The following is a 13,846-nucleotide window of genomic DNA, read 5'->3' as shown; positions in this document are numbered from 1 at the left end:
CTCAATACACAATAGAATATCCTGAATCCTCATGGTTCAATACTCAATCCACAATATTCAATAATCAAGTCTCAATACTCAACCTTCAATCCTCAATACTCAATTTCAATCCTCAATCCTCAATTCTCAATCCTCAATACTCAATCCTCAATCGTCAATTCTCAATCCCCAATCCTCAATCTTCAATCCTCAATCCTCAATCCTCAATCCTCAATCCTCAATCCTCAATCCTCAATCTTCAATCTTCAATACACAATCTTCAATCATCAGTCCTCAATCATCAATCCTCAATTCTCAATCTTCAATCCTCAATACTCAATCTTCAATCCTCAATCCTCAATCCTCAATCCTCAATCCTCAATTTTCAATCCTCAATCCTCAATCCTCAGACCTCAGTCATCAATATTCAACCCTCAGTACTCGTCCTCAATCCACAACCCTCAATCCTCAAACCTCAATCTTCAATCATCAATATTCAATCTTCAATCCTCAATTCGCAATCCTCAATCCTCAATCCTCAGACCTCAAGTGTCAATACTCAACCCTCAGTCCTCGTCCTCAATCCACAACCCTCAATCCTCAATCGTTAATCTTCATTCATCAATATTCAACCTTCAATCCTCAATCCTCAATCCTCTATCCTCATTCTTCAATCCTCAATACCCAATCCTCAATCTGCAATCCTCAACCCTCAATCCTCAATTCCCAATCCTCAATCCTCAGTCCTCAGTCCTCAAACCTCAATCCCCAACCCTCAGCCCTCATCCTCCATCCTCAATCCTTAATCATCAATCCTCAATCTTCAATCCTCATTCTTCAATCCTCAATACTCAATCTTCAATCCTCAATCCTCAATCCCCTATACTCAATCCTCAAACTTCAATCCTCAACACTCAATTTTCAATCCTCAATCCTCAATCCTCAATCCTCAATACTCATTCTACAATCCTCAATACCCAATCCTCAATCTTCAATCTTCAATCCTCAATTCGCAATCCTGAATCCTCAATACTCAGACCTCAAGTATCAATACTCAACACCCAGTCCTCGTCCTCAATCCACAACCCTCAATCCTCAATCGTTAATCTTCATTCATCAATATTCAACCTTCAATCCTCAATCCACAATCCTCAATGTTCAGTCCTCAATACCCAATCCTCAATCTTCAATCGTCAATCCTCAACCCTCAATATTCAACACACAACCCTCAGCCATGAATCCTCAATACTCAACCATCAATCCTCAATTCTCAATACTCAATCTTCAATCGCCAATCCTCAATCCCCAATCCTCAATCTTCAATCCTCAATCCTCAATCCTCAATCCTCATTCCTCAATTCTCAATCTTCAACCCTCAATACACAATCTTCAATCATCAATCCTCAATCCTCAATCCCCAATCCTCAATCTTCAATCCTCAATATCCAATCTTCAATCTTCAATCCTCAATCCTCAATCCTCAATCCTCAATTTTCAATCCTCAATCCTCAATCCTCAGACCTCAATCATCAATATTCAACCCTCAGTCCTCGTCCTCAATCCACAACCCTCAATCCTCAATCCTCAATCTTCAATCATCAATATTCAATCTTCAATCCTCAATGCTCAATCCTCAATCCTCAATCCTCAATCCTCAACCTTCAATCCTCAATCCTCAATCCTCAATCCTCAATCCTCAATCTTCAATCCTCAATACTCAATCTTCGATACTCAATCCTCAATCGTCAATCCTCAATCCTCAATCTTCAATCCTCAATACTCAATTTTCAATCCTCAATCCTCAATCTTCAATCCTCAATTCTCAATCCTCAATCCTCTGTCCTCAGTCCTCAAACCTCAATCCTCAACCCTCAGCCCTCATCCTCCATCCTCAATACTTAATTATCAATCCTCAACCTTCAATCCTCAATATTCAATATTCAATCCTCAATCCTCAATCCTCAATCCTCAGTCCCCAATCCTCAATCCTCAGAGATCAATACTCAATCTTTAATACACAATCCTCAATCCTCAATCCTCAATTCTCAATCCTCAATCCTGAATCCTCATTTCTCAAAACTCAATCCTCAACCCTCAGTCCTCATCCTCAATTCTCAATGCTCAATCCTCAATCATCAATCCTCAATCTTCTATCCTCAATAATCAATCTCCAATTCTAGATCGTCAATACTCAATCCTCAATCCTCAATCTTCAATCCTCAATAATCAATCTCCAATCCTAGATCCTCAATCCTCAATCCTCAATCCTCAATCCTCAACTCTCGATCCTCAATCCTCAGTCCTCAGTCCTCAAACCTCAATCCTCAACCCTCAGCCCTCATCCTCCATCCTCAGCCCTCAATCCTCAATCCTCAATCTTCAATCCTCAATATTCAATCTTCAATCCTCAATCCTCAATCCTCAGACCTCAATCATCAATATTCAACCCTCAGTCCTCGTCCTCAATCCACAACCCTCAATCCTCAATCCTCAATCTTCAATCGTCAATATTCAGTCTTCAATCCTCAATGCTCAATCCTCAATCCTCAATCCTCAATCCTCAATCTTCAACCCGCAATACACAATCTTCAATCATCAATCCTCAATCCTCAATCCTCAATCCTCAATCTTGAATCCTCAATATCCAATCTTCAATCCTCAATCCTCAATCCTCAATCCTCAATCCTCAATCCTCAGACCTCAATCATCAATATTCAACCCTCAGTCCTCGTCCTCAATCCACAACCCTCAATCCTCAATCCTCAATCTTCAATCCTCAATCCTCAATCTTCAATCCTCAATACTCAATCTTCAATCCTCAATCCTCAATCGTCGATCCTCAGTCCTCAATCTTCAATCCTCAATACTCAATTTTCAATCCTCAATCCTCAATCTTGAATCCTCAATTCTCAATCCTCAGTCCTCTGTCCTCAGTCCTCAAACCTCAATCCTCAACCCTCGGCCCTCATCCTCCATCCTCAATACTTAATTATCAATCCTCAACCTTCAATCCTCAATATTCAATCTTCAACCCTCAATCCTCAATCCTCAATCTTCAGTCCTCAATCCTCAATCCGCAGTTATCAATACCCAATCTTTAATACACAATCCTCAATCCTCAATCCTCCATCCTCAATCCTCAATCCTCAATCCTCTTTTCTCAATCCTCAATCCTCAACCCTCAGTCCTCATCCTCAATTCTCAATTCTCAATCCTCAATCATCAATCCTCAATCTTCAATCCTCAATAATCAATCTCCAATTCTAGATCCTGAATACCCAATCCTCAATCCTCAATCTTCAATCCTCAATAATCAATCTCCAATCCTAGATCCTCAATCCTCAATCCTCAATCCTCAATCCTCAATCCTCATTCTTCAATCCTCAATACCCAATCCTCAGTCTTTAATCCCCAATCATCAATCTTCAATTCTCAATCCTCAATCCTCAATCCTCAGTCGTCAAACCTCAATCCCTGACCCTCTGCCCTCATCCTCAACCCTCAGTCTTCGATCCTCAATCCTCAATCCTCAATCCTCAATCTTCAATCCCTAATACTCAATCTTCAATCCTCAATCCTCAGTCCCCAAACCTCAATCCTGAATCTTCAATACTCAACTTTCAAGCCTCAATCCTCAGTCCTCAATACTCAACCATCAATCCTCAATTCTCAATACACAATAGAATATCCTGAATCCTCATGGTTCAATACTCAATCCACAATATTCAATAATCAAGTCTCAATACTCAACCTTCAATCCTCAATACTCAATTTCAATCCTCAATCCTCAATTCTCAATCCTCAATACTCAATCCTCAATCGTCAATTCTCAATCCCCAATCCTCAATCTTCAATCCTCAATCCTCAATCCTCAATCCTCAATCCTCAATCCTCAATCCTCAATCTTCAATCTTCAATACACAATCTTCAATCATCAGTCCTCAATCATCAATCCTCAATTCTCAATCTTCAATCCTCAATACTCAATCTTCAATCCTCAATCCTCAATCCTCAATCCTCAATCCTCAATTTTCAATCCTCAATCCTCAATCCTCAGACCTCAGTCATCAATATTCAACCCTCAGTACTCGTCCTCAATCCACAACCCTCAATCCTCAAACCTCAATCTTCAATCATCAATATTCAATCTTCAATCCTCAATTCGCAATCCTCAATCCTCAATCCTCAGACCTCAAGTGTCAATACTCAACCCTCAGTCCTCGTCCTCAATCCACAACCCTCAATCCTCAATCGTTAATCTTCATTCATCAATATTCAACCTTCAATCCTCAATCCTCAATCCTCTATCCTCATTCTTCAATCCTCAATACCCAATCCTCAATCTGCAATCCTCAACCCTCAATCCTCAATTCCCAATCCTCAATCCTCAGTCCTCAGTCCTCAAACCTCAATCCCCAACCCTCAGCCCTCATCCTCCATCCTCAATCCTTAATCATCAATCCTCAATCTTCAATCCTCATTCTTCAATCCTCAATACTCAATCTTCAATCCTCAATCCTCAATCCCCTATACTCAATCCTCAAACTTCAATCCTCAACACTCAATTTTCAATCCTCAATCCTCAATCCTCAATCCTCAATACTCATTCTACAATCCTCAATACCCAATCCTCAATCTTCAATCTTCAATCCTCAATTCGCAATCCTGAATCCTCAATACTCAGACCTCAAGTATCAATACTCAACACCCAGTCCTCGTCCTCAATCCACAACCCTCAATCCTCAATCGTTAATCTTCATTCATCAATATTCAACCTTCAATCCTCAATCCACAATCCTCAATGTTCAGTCCTCAATACCCAATCCTCAATCTTCAATCGTCAATCCTCAACCCTCAATATTCAACACACAACCCTCAGCCATGAATCCTCAATACTCAACCATCAATCCTCAATTCTCAATACTCAATCTTCAATCGCCAATCCTCAATCCCCAATCCTCAATCTTCAATCCTCAATCCTCAATCCTCAATCCTCATTCCTCAATTCTCAATCTTCAACCCTCAATACACAATCTTCAATCATCAATCCTCAATCCTCAATCCCCAATCCTCAATCTTCAATCCTCAATATCCAATCTTCAATCTTCAATCCTCAATCCTCAATCCTCAATCCTCAATTTTCAATCCTCAATCCTCAATCCTCAGACCTCAATCATCAATATTCAACCCTCAGTCCTCGTCCTCAATCCACAACCCTCAATCCTCAATCCTCAATCTTCAATCATCAATATTCAATCTTCAATCCTCAATGCTCAATCCTCAATCCTCAATCCTCAATCCTCAACCTTCAATCCTCAATCCTCAATCCTCAATCCTCAATCCTCAATCTTCAATCCTCAATACTCAATCTTCGATACTCAATCCTCAATCGTCAATCCTCAATCCTCAATCTTCAATCCTCAATACTCAATTTTCAATCCTCAATCCTCAATCTTCAATCCTCAATTCTCAATCCTCAATCCTCTGTCCTCAGTCCTCAAACCTCAATCCTCAACCCTCAGCCCTCATCCTCCATCCTCAATACTTAATTATCAATCCTCAACCTTCAATCCTCAATATTCAATATTCAATCCTCAATCCTCAATCCTCAATCCTCAGTCCCCAATCCTCAATCCTCAGAGATCAATACTCAATCTTTAATACACAATCCTCAATCCTCAATCCTCAATTCTCAATCCTCAATCCTGAATCCTCATTTCTCAAAACTCAATCCTCAACCCTCAGTCCTCATCCTCAATTCTCAATGCTCAATCCTCAATCATCAATCCTCAATCTTCTATCCTCAATAATCAATCTCCAATTCTAGATCGTCAATACTCAATCCTCAATCCTCAATCTTCAATCCTCAATAATCAATCTCCAATCCTAGATCCTCAATCCTCAATCCTCAATCCTCAATCTTCAATCATCAATATTCAATCTTCAAACCTCAATGCTCAATCCTCAATCCTCAATCCTCAATCCTCAATCTTCAATCCACAATCCTCAATACTCAATCCTCAATCCTCAATCTTCAATCCTCAATACTCAATCTTCAATCCTCAATCCTCAATCCTCAATCTTCAATCCTCAATCTTCAATCCTCAATTCTCAATTTTCAATCCTCAATCCTCAATCCTCAGTCCTCATTCTACAATCCTCAATACCTAATCCTCAATCTTCAATCTTCAATCCTCAATTCGCAATCCTCAGTCCTCAATCCTCAGCCCTCAAGTGTCAATACTCAACCCTCAGTCCTCGTCCTCAATCCACAACCCTCAATCCTCAATCGTTAATCTTCATTCATCAATATTCAACCTTCAATCCTCAATTCTCAATCCTCAATCCTCAATCCTCATTTATCAATCCTCAATACCGAATCCTCAATCTTGAATCCTCAACCCTCAGTCCTCAATTCCCAATCCTCAATCCTCAGTCCTCAGTCCTCAAACCTCAACCCCAACCCTCAGCCCTCATCCTCCATCCTCAATCCTTAGTCATCAATCCTCAATCTTCAATCCTCAATATTCAATCTTCAACCCTCAATCATCAATCCTCAATTCTCAATCCTCAATCCTCAATCCTCAATCCTCAATCCTCAACCCTCGATCCTCAATCCTCAGTCCTCAGTCCTCAAACCTCAATCCTCAACCTTCAGCCCTCAACCTCCATCCTCAACACTCAGTCCTCAATCCTCAATCTTCAATCCTCAATATTCAATCTTCAATCCTCAATCCTCAATCCTCAATCCTCAATCCTCAATCCTCAATCCTCAGTGATCAATACTCAATCTTCAATACCCAATCATCAATCCTCAACCCTCAATCCTCAATCCTAAATCCTCAATCCTCAATCCTCATTTCTCAAACCTAAATTCTCAACCCTCAGTCCTCATCCTCAATCCTCAATCCTCAATCCTCAATCCTCAATCCTAAATTCTCAATACTCAATCTTCAATCCTCAATCCTCAATCCTCAATCCTCATTTCTCAAACCTCAATCCTCAACCCTCAGTCCTTATCCTCAATTCTCAATTCTCAATCCTCAATCATCAATCCTCAATCTTCAATCCTCAATAATCAACCTCCAATCCTAGATCCTCAATCCTCAATCCTCAATCCCCAATCTTCAATCCTCAATAATCAATCTCCAATCCTAGATCCTCAACCCTCAATCCTCAATCCTCAATCCTCAATCGTCATTCTTCAATCCTCAATACCCAATCCTCAATCTTCAATCCTCTATCAACAATCCTGAATTCTCAATCCTCAATACTCAGTCCTCAGTCGTCAAACCTCAATCCCCGACCCTCAGCCCTCATTCTCAATCCTCGGTCCTCAACCCTCAGTCCTCAGTCCTCAAACCTCTATCCTAAACCCTCAGACATCATCCTCAATCCTCAATCCTCAATCATCAATCCTCAACCTTCAATCCTCAATACTCAATCTTCAATCCTCAATCCTCAGCCCTCAAACCTCATTTCTGAATCCTCAATACTCAACCTTCAATCCTCAATCCTCAGTACTCAGTACTCAACCATCAATCCTCAATTCTCAGTACTCAATAGAATATCCTGAATTCTCAGGATTCAATACTCGAACCTCAATCCTCAACCCTCAGCCCTCAGCCTCCATCCTTAATCCTCAATACTCAATCCTCAATCTTCAATCCTCAGTACTCAATATTCAATCCCCAATCCTCAATCCTCAGTCCTCAATCCTCAATCCTCAGGCATCAATACTCAATCTTCAATACTCAATCCTCAATCCTCAATCCTCAATCCTCAAACCTCAACCCTCAATCCCCATTCCTCAAACCTCAATCCTCAACCCTCAGTCCTCATCCTCAATTCTCAATCCTCAATCCTCAATCCTCAATCCTCAATCTTCAATCCTCAATAATCAATCTCCAATCCTAGATCCTCAATCCACAATCTTCAATCCTTAATTCTCAATCATCAATCCTCTATCCCCAGGCTTCAATCTTCAATCCTCAATGCTTAATCCTCAATCCTCAATCCTCATTCCTCAATCCTCAATCCTCAATCCTCAATCCTCAATCCTCTACCGTCGGTCCTCGTCCTCAATCCTCAAACCTCAATCCTCAATCCTCAGTATTCAATCATAAATACTCAATCTTCAATCCTCAATCCTCAATCCTCAATCCTCAATCCTCAATCCTCAATCCTCAATATTCAACACACAACCCTCAGCCATGAATCCTCAATACTCAACGATCAATCCTCAACTCTCAATACACAATAGAATATCCTGGATCCTCATGGTTCAATACTCAATCCACAATATTCAATAATCAAGTCTCAATCCTCAATCTTCAATCCTTAATACTCAATTTCAATCCTCAATCCTCAATTCTCAATCCTCAATACTCAATCCTCAATCGTCAATCCTCAATCCCCAATCCTCAATCTTCAATCCTCAATCCTCAATCCTCAATCCTCAATCCTCAATCCTCAATCTTCAATCTTCAATACACAATCTTCAATCATCAATCTTCAATCCTCAATCCTCAATCCTCAATCTTCAATCCTCAATACTCAATCTTCAATCCTCAATCCTCAGTCCTCAAACCTCAATTCTGAATCCTCAATACTCAACCTTCAATCCTCAATCCTCAGTCCTCAGTACGCAACCATCAATCCTCAATTCTCAATACTCAATAGAATATCCTGAATTTTCAGGATTCAATACTCAAACCTCAATCCTCAACCCTCAGCCCTCATCCTCCATCCTCCATCCTCAAACCTCAATACTCAATACTCAATCTTCAATCCTCAGTACTCAATATTCAATCCCCAATCCTCAGTCCTCAATCCTCAATCCTCAATCCTCAGGCATCAATACTCAATCTTCAATACTCAATCCTCAATCCTCAATCCTCAATCCTCAAACCTCAATCCTCAATCCTCAATTTTCAACCCTCAATCCTCAATCCTCAGACCTCAGTCATCAATATTCAACCCTCAGTACTCGTCCTCAATCCACAACCCTCAATCCTCAAACCTCAATCTTCAATCATCAATATTCAATCTTCAATCCTCAATTCGCAATCCTCAATCCTCAATCCTCAGACCTCAAGTGTCAATACTCAACCCTCAGTCCTCGTCCTCAATCCACAACCCTCAATCCTCAATCGTTAATCTTCATTCATCAATATTCAACCTTCAATACTCAATCCTCAATCCTCTATCCTCATTCTTCAATCCTCAATACCCAATCCTCAATCTTCAATCCTCAACCCTCAATCCTCAATTCCCAATCCTCAATCCTCAGTCCTCAGTCCTCAAACCTCAATCCCCAACCCTCAGCCCTCATCCTCCATCCTCAATTCTTAATCATCAATCCTCAATCTTCAATCCTCAATATTGAATCTTCAGCCCTCAATCATCAATCCTCAATTCTCAATCCTCAATCCTCAATCCTCAATCCTCAATCCTCAACTCTCGATCCTCAATCCTCAGTCCTCAGTCCTCAAACCTCAATCCTCAACCCTCAGCCCTCATCCTCCATCCTCAGCCCTCAATCCTCAATCCTCAATCTTCAATCCTCAATATTCAATCTTCAATCCTCAATCCTCAATCCTCAGACCTCAATCATCAATATTCAACCCTCAGTCCTCGTCCTCAATCCACAACCCTCAATCCTCAATCCTCAATCTTCAATCGTCAATATTCAGTCTTCAATCCTCAATGCTCAATCCTCAATCCTCAATCCTCAATCCTCAATCTTCAACCCGCAATACACAATCTTCAATCATCAATCCTCAATCCTCAATCCTCAATCCTCAATCTTGAATCCTCAATATCCAATCTTCAATCCTCAATCCTCAATCCTCAATCCTCAATCCTCAATTTTCAATCCTCAATCCTCAATCCTCAGACCTCAATCATCAATATTCAACCCTCAGTCCTCGTCCTCAATCCACAACCCTCAATCCTCAATCCTCAATCTTCAATCCTCAATCCTCAATCTTCAATCCTCAATACTCAATCTTCAATCCTCGATCCTCAATCGTCGATCCTCAGTCCTCAATCTTCAATCCTCAATACTCAATTTTCAATACTCAATCCTCAATCTTGAATCCTCAATTCTCAATCCTCAATCCTCTGTCCTCAGTCCTCAAACCTCAATCCTCAACCCTTAGCCCTCATCCTCCATCCTCAATACTTAATTATCAATCCTCAACCTTCAATCCTCAATATTCAATCTTCAACCCTCAATCCTCAATCCTCAATCTTCAGTCCTCAATCCTCAATCCTCAGTTATCAATACCCAATCTTTAATACACAATCCTCAATCCTCAATCCTCCATCCTCAATCCTCAATCCTCAATCCTCTTTTCTCAATCCTCAATCCTCAACCCTCAGTCCTCATCCTCAATTCTCAATTCTCAATCCTCAATCATCAATCCTCAATCTTCAATCCTCAATAATCAATCTCCAATTCTAGATCCTGAATACCCATTCCTCAATCCTCAATCTTCAATCCTCAATAATCAATCTCCAATCCTAGATCCTCAATCCTCAATCCTCAATCCTCATTCTTCAATCCTCAATACTCAATCTTCAATCCTCAATCCTCAATCCTCTATACTCAATCCTCAAACTTCAATCCTCAACACTCAATTTTCAATCCTCAATCCTCAATCCTCAATCCTCAATACTCATTCTACAATCCTCAATACCCAATCCTCAATCTTCAATCTTCAATCCTCAATTCGCAATCCTGAATCCTCAATACTCAGACATCAAGTATCAATACTCAACACCCAGTCCTCGTCCTCAATCCACAACCCTCAATCCTCAATCGTTAATCTTCATTCATCAATATTCAACCTTCAATCCTCAATCCACAATCCTCAATGTTCAGTCCTCAATACCCAATCCTCAATCTTCAATCGTCAATCCTCAACCCTCAATATTCAACACACAACCCTCAGCCATGAATCCTCAATACTCAACCATCAATCCTCAATTCTCAATACTCAATCTTCAATCGCCAATCCTCAATCCCCAATCCTCAATCTTCAATCCTCAATCCTCAATCCTCAATCCTCATTCCTCAATTCTCAATCTTCAACCCTCAATACACAATCTTCAATCTTCAATCCTCAATGCTCAATCCTCAATCCTCAATCCTCAATCCTCAACCTTCAACCCTCAATCCTCAATCCTCAATCCTCAATCCTCAATCTTCAATCCTCAATACTCAATCTTCGATACTCAATCCTCAATCGTCAATCCTCAATCCTCAATCTTCAATCCTCAATACTCAATTTTCAATCCTCAATCCTCAATCTTCAATCCTCAATTCTCAATCCTCAATCCTCTGTCCTCAGTCCTCAAACCTCAATCCTCAACCCTCAGCCCTCATCCTCCATCCTCAATACTTAATTATCAATCCTCAACCTTCAATCCTCAATATTCAATATTCAATCCTCAATCCTCAATCCTCAATCCTCAGTCCCCAATCCTCAATCTTCAATCCTCAATCCTCAATCCTCAATCCTCAATCCTCAATCCTCAATCTTCAATCTTCAATACACAATCTTCAATCATCAGTCCTCAATCCTCAATCCTCAATTCGCAATCTTCAATCCTCAATACTCAATCTTCAATCCTCAATCCTCAATCCTCAATCCTCAATCCTCAATTTTCAATCCTCAATCCTCAATCCTCAGACCTCAGTCATCAATATTCAACCCTCAGTACTCGTCCTCAATCCACAACCCTCAATCCTCAAACCTCAATCTTCAATCATCAATATTCAATCTTCAATCCTCAATTCGCAATCCTCAATCCTCAATCCTCAGACCTCAAGTGTCAATACTCAACCCTCAGTCCTCGTCCTCAATCCACAACCCTCAATCCTCAATCGTTAATCTTCATTCATCAATATTCAACCTTCAATACTCAATCCTCAATCCTCTATCCTCATTCTTCAATCCTCAATACCCAATCCTCAATCTTCAATCCTCAACCCTCAATCCTCAATCCTCAATCCTCAATCCTCAATCCTCATTTATCAATCCTCAATACCGAATCCTCAATCTTGAATCCTCAACCCTCAGTCCTCAATTCCCAATCCTCAATCCTCAGTCCTCAGTCCTCAAACCTCAACCCCAACCCTCAGCCCTCATCCTCCATCCTCAATCCTTAGTCATCAATCCTCAATCTTCAATCCTCAATATTCAATCTTCAACCCTCAATCATCAATCCTCAATTCTCAATCCTCAATCCTCAATCCTCAATCCTCAATCCTCAACTCTCGATCCTCAATCCTCAGTCCTCAGTCCTCAAACCTCAATCCTCAACCTTCAGCCCTCAACCTCCATCCTCAACACTCAGTCCTCAATCCTCAATCTTCAATCCTCAATATTCAATCTTCAATCCTCAATCCTCAATCCTCAATCCTCAATCCTCAATCCTCAATCCTCAGTGATCAATACTCAATCTTCAATACCCAATCATCAATCCTCAACCCTCAATCCTCGATCCTAAATCCTCAATCCTCAATCCTCATTTCTCAAACCTAAATTCTCAACCCTCAGTCCTCATCCTCAATCCTCAATCCTCAATCCTCAATCCTCAATTCTAAATTCTCAATACTCAATCTTCAATCCTCAATCCTCAATCCTCAATCCTCATTTCTCAAACCTCAATCCTCAACCCTCAGTCCTTATCCTCAATTCTCAATTCTCAATCCTCAATCATCAATCCTCAATCTTCAATCCTCAATAATCAACCTCCAATCCTAGATCCTCAATCCTCAATCCTCAATCCCCAATCTTCAATCCTCAATAATCAATCTCCAATCCTAGATCCTCCACCCTCAATCCTCAATCCTCAATCCTCAATCGTCATTCTTCAATCCTCAATACCCAATCCTCAATCTTCAATCCTCTATCAACAATCCTGAATTCTCAATCCTCAATACTCAGTCCTCAGTCGTCAAACCTCAATCCCCGACCCTCAGCCCTCATTCTCAATCCTCGGTCCTCAACCCTCAGTCCTCAGTCCTCAAACCTCTATCCTAAACCCTCAGACATCATCCTCAATCCTCAATCCTCAATCATCAATCCTCAATCTTCAATCCTCAATACTCAATCTTCAATCCTCAATCCTCAGCCCTCAAACCTCATTTCTGAATCCTCAATACTCAACCTTCAATCCTCAATCCTCAGTACTCAGTACTCAACCATCAATCCTCAATTCTCAGTACTCAATAGAATATCCTGAATTCTCAGGATTCAATACTCGAACCTCAATCCTCAACCCTCAGCCCTCAGCCTCCATCCTTAATCCTCAATACTCAATCCTCAATCTTCAATCCTCAGTACTCAATATTCAATCCCCAATCCTCAATCCTCAGTCCTCAATCCTCAATCCTCAGGCATCAATACTCAATCTTCAATACTCAATCCTCAATCCTCAATCCTCAATCCTCAAACCTCAACCCTCAATCCCCATTCCTCAAACCTCAATCCTCAACCCTCAGTCCTCATCCTCAATTCTCAATCCTCAATCCTCAATCCTCAATCCTCAATCTTCAATCCTCAATAATCAATCTCCAATTCTAGATCCTCAATCCACAATCTTCAATCCTTAATTCTCAATCACCAATCCTCTATCCCCAGGCTTCAATCTTCAATCCTCAATGCTTAATCCTCAATCCTCAATCCTCATTCCTCAATCCTCAATCCTCAATCCTCAATCCTCAATCCTCTACCGTCGGTCCTCGTCCTCAATCCTCAAACCTCAATCCTCAATCCTCAGTATTCAATCATAAATACTCAATCTTCAATCCTCAATCCTCAATCCTCAATCCTCAATCCTCAATCCTCAATCC

This window comes from Calliopsis andreniformis, unplaced genomic scaffold (genome assembly GCF_051401765.1).
Source record: "Calliopsis andreniformis isolate RMS-2024a unplaced genomic scaffold, iyCalAndr_principal scaffold0039, whole genome shotgun sequence".
NCBI classification, from domain to species: Eukaryota; Metazoa; Arthropoda; class Insecta; order Hymenoptera; family Andrenidae; genus Calliopsis; species Calliopsis andreniformis.
Note: the sequence above shows the minus strand (reverse complement) of the source record.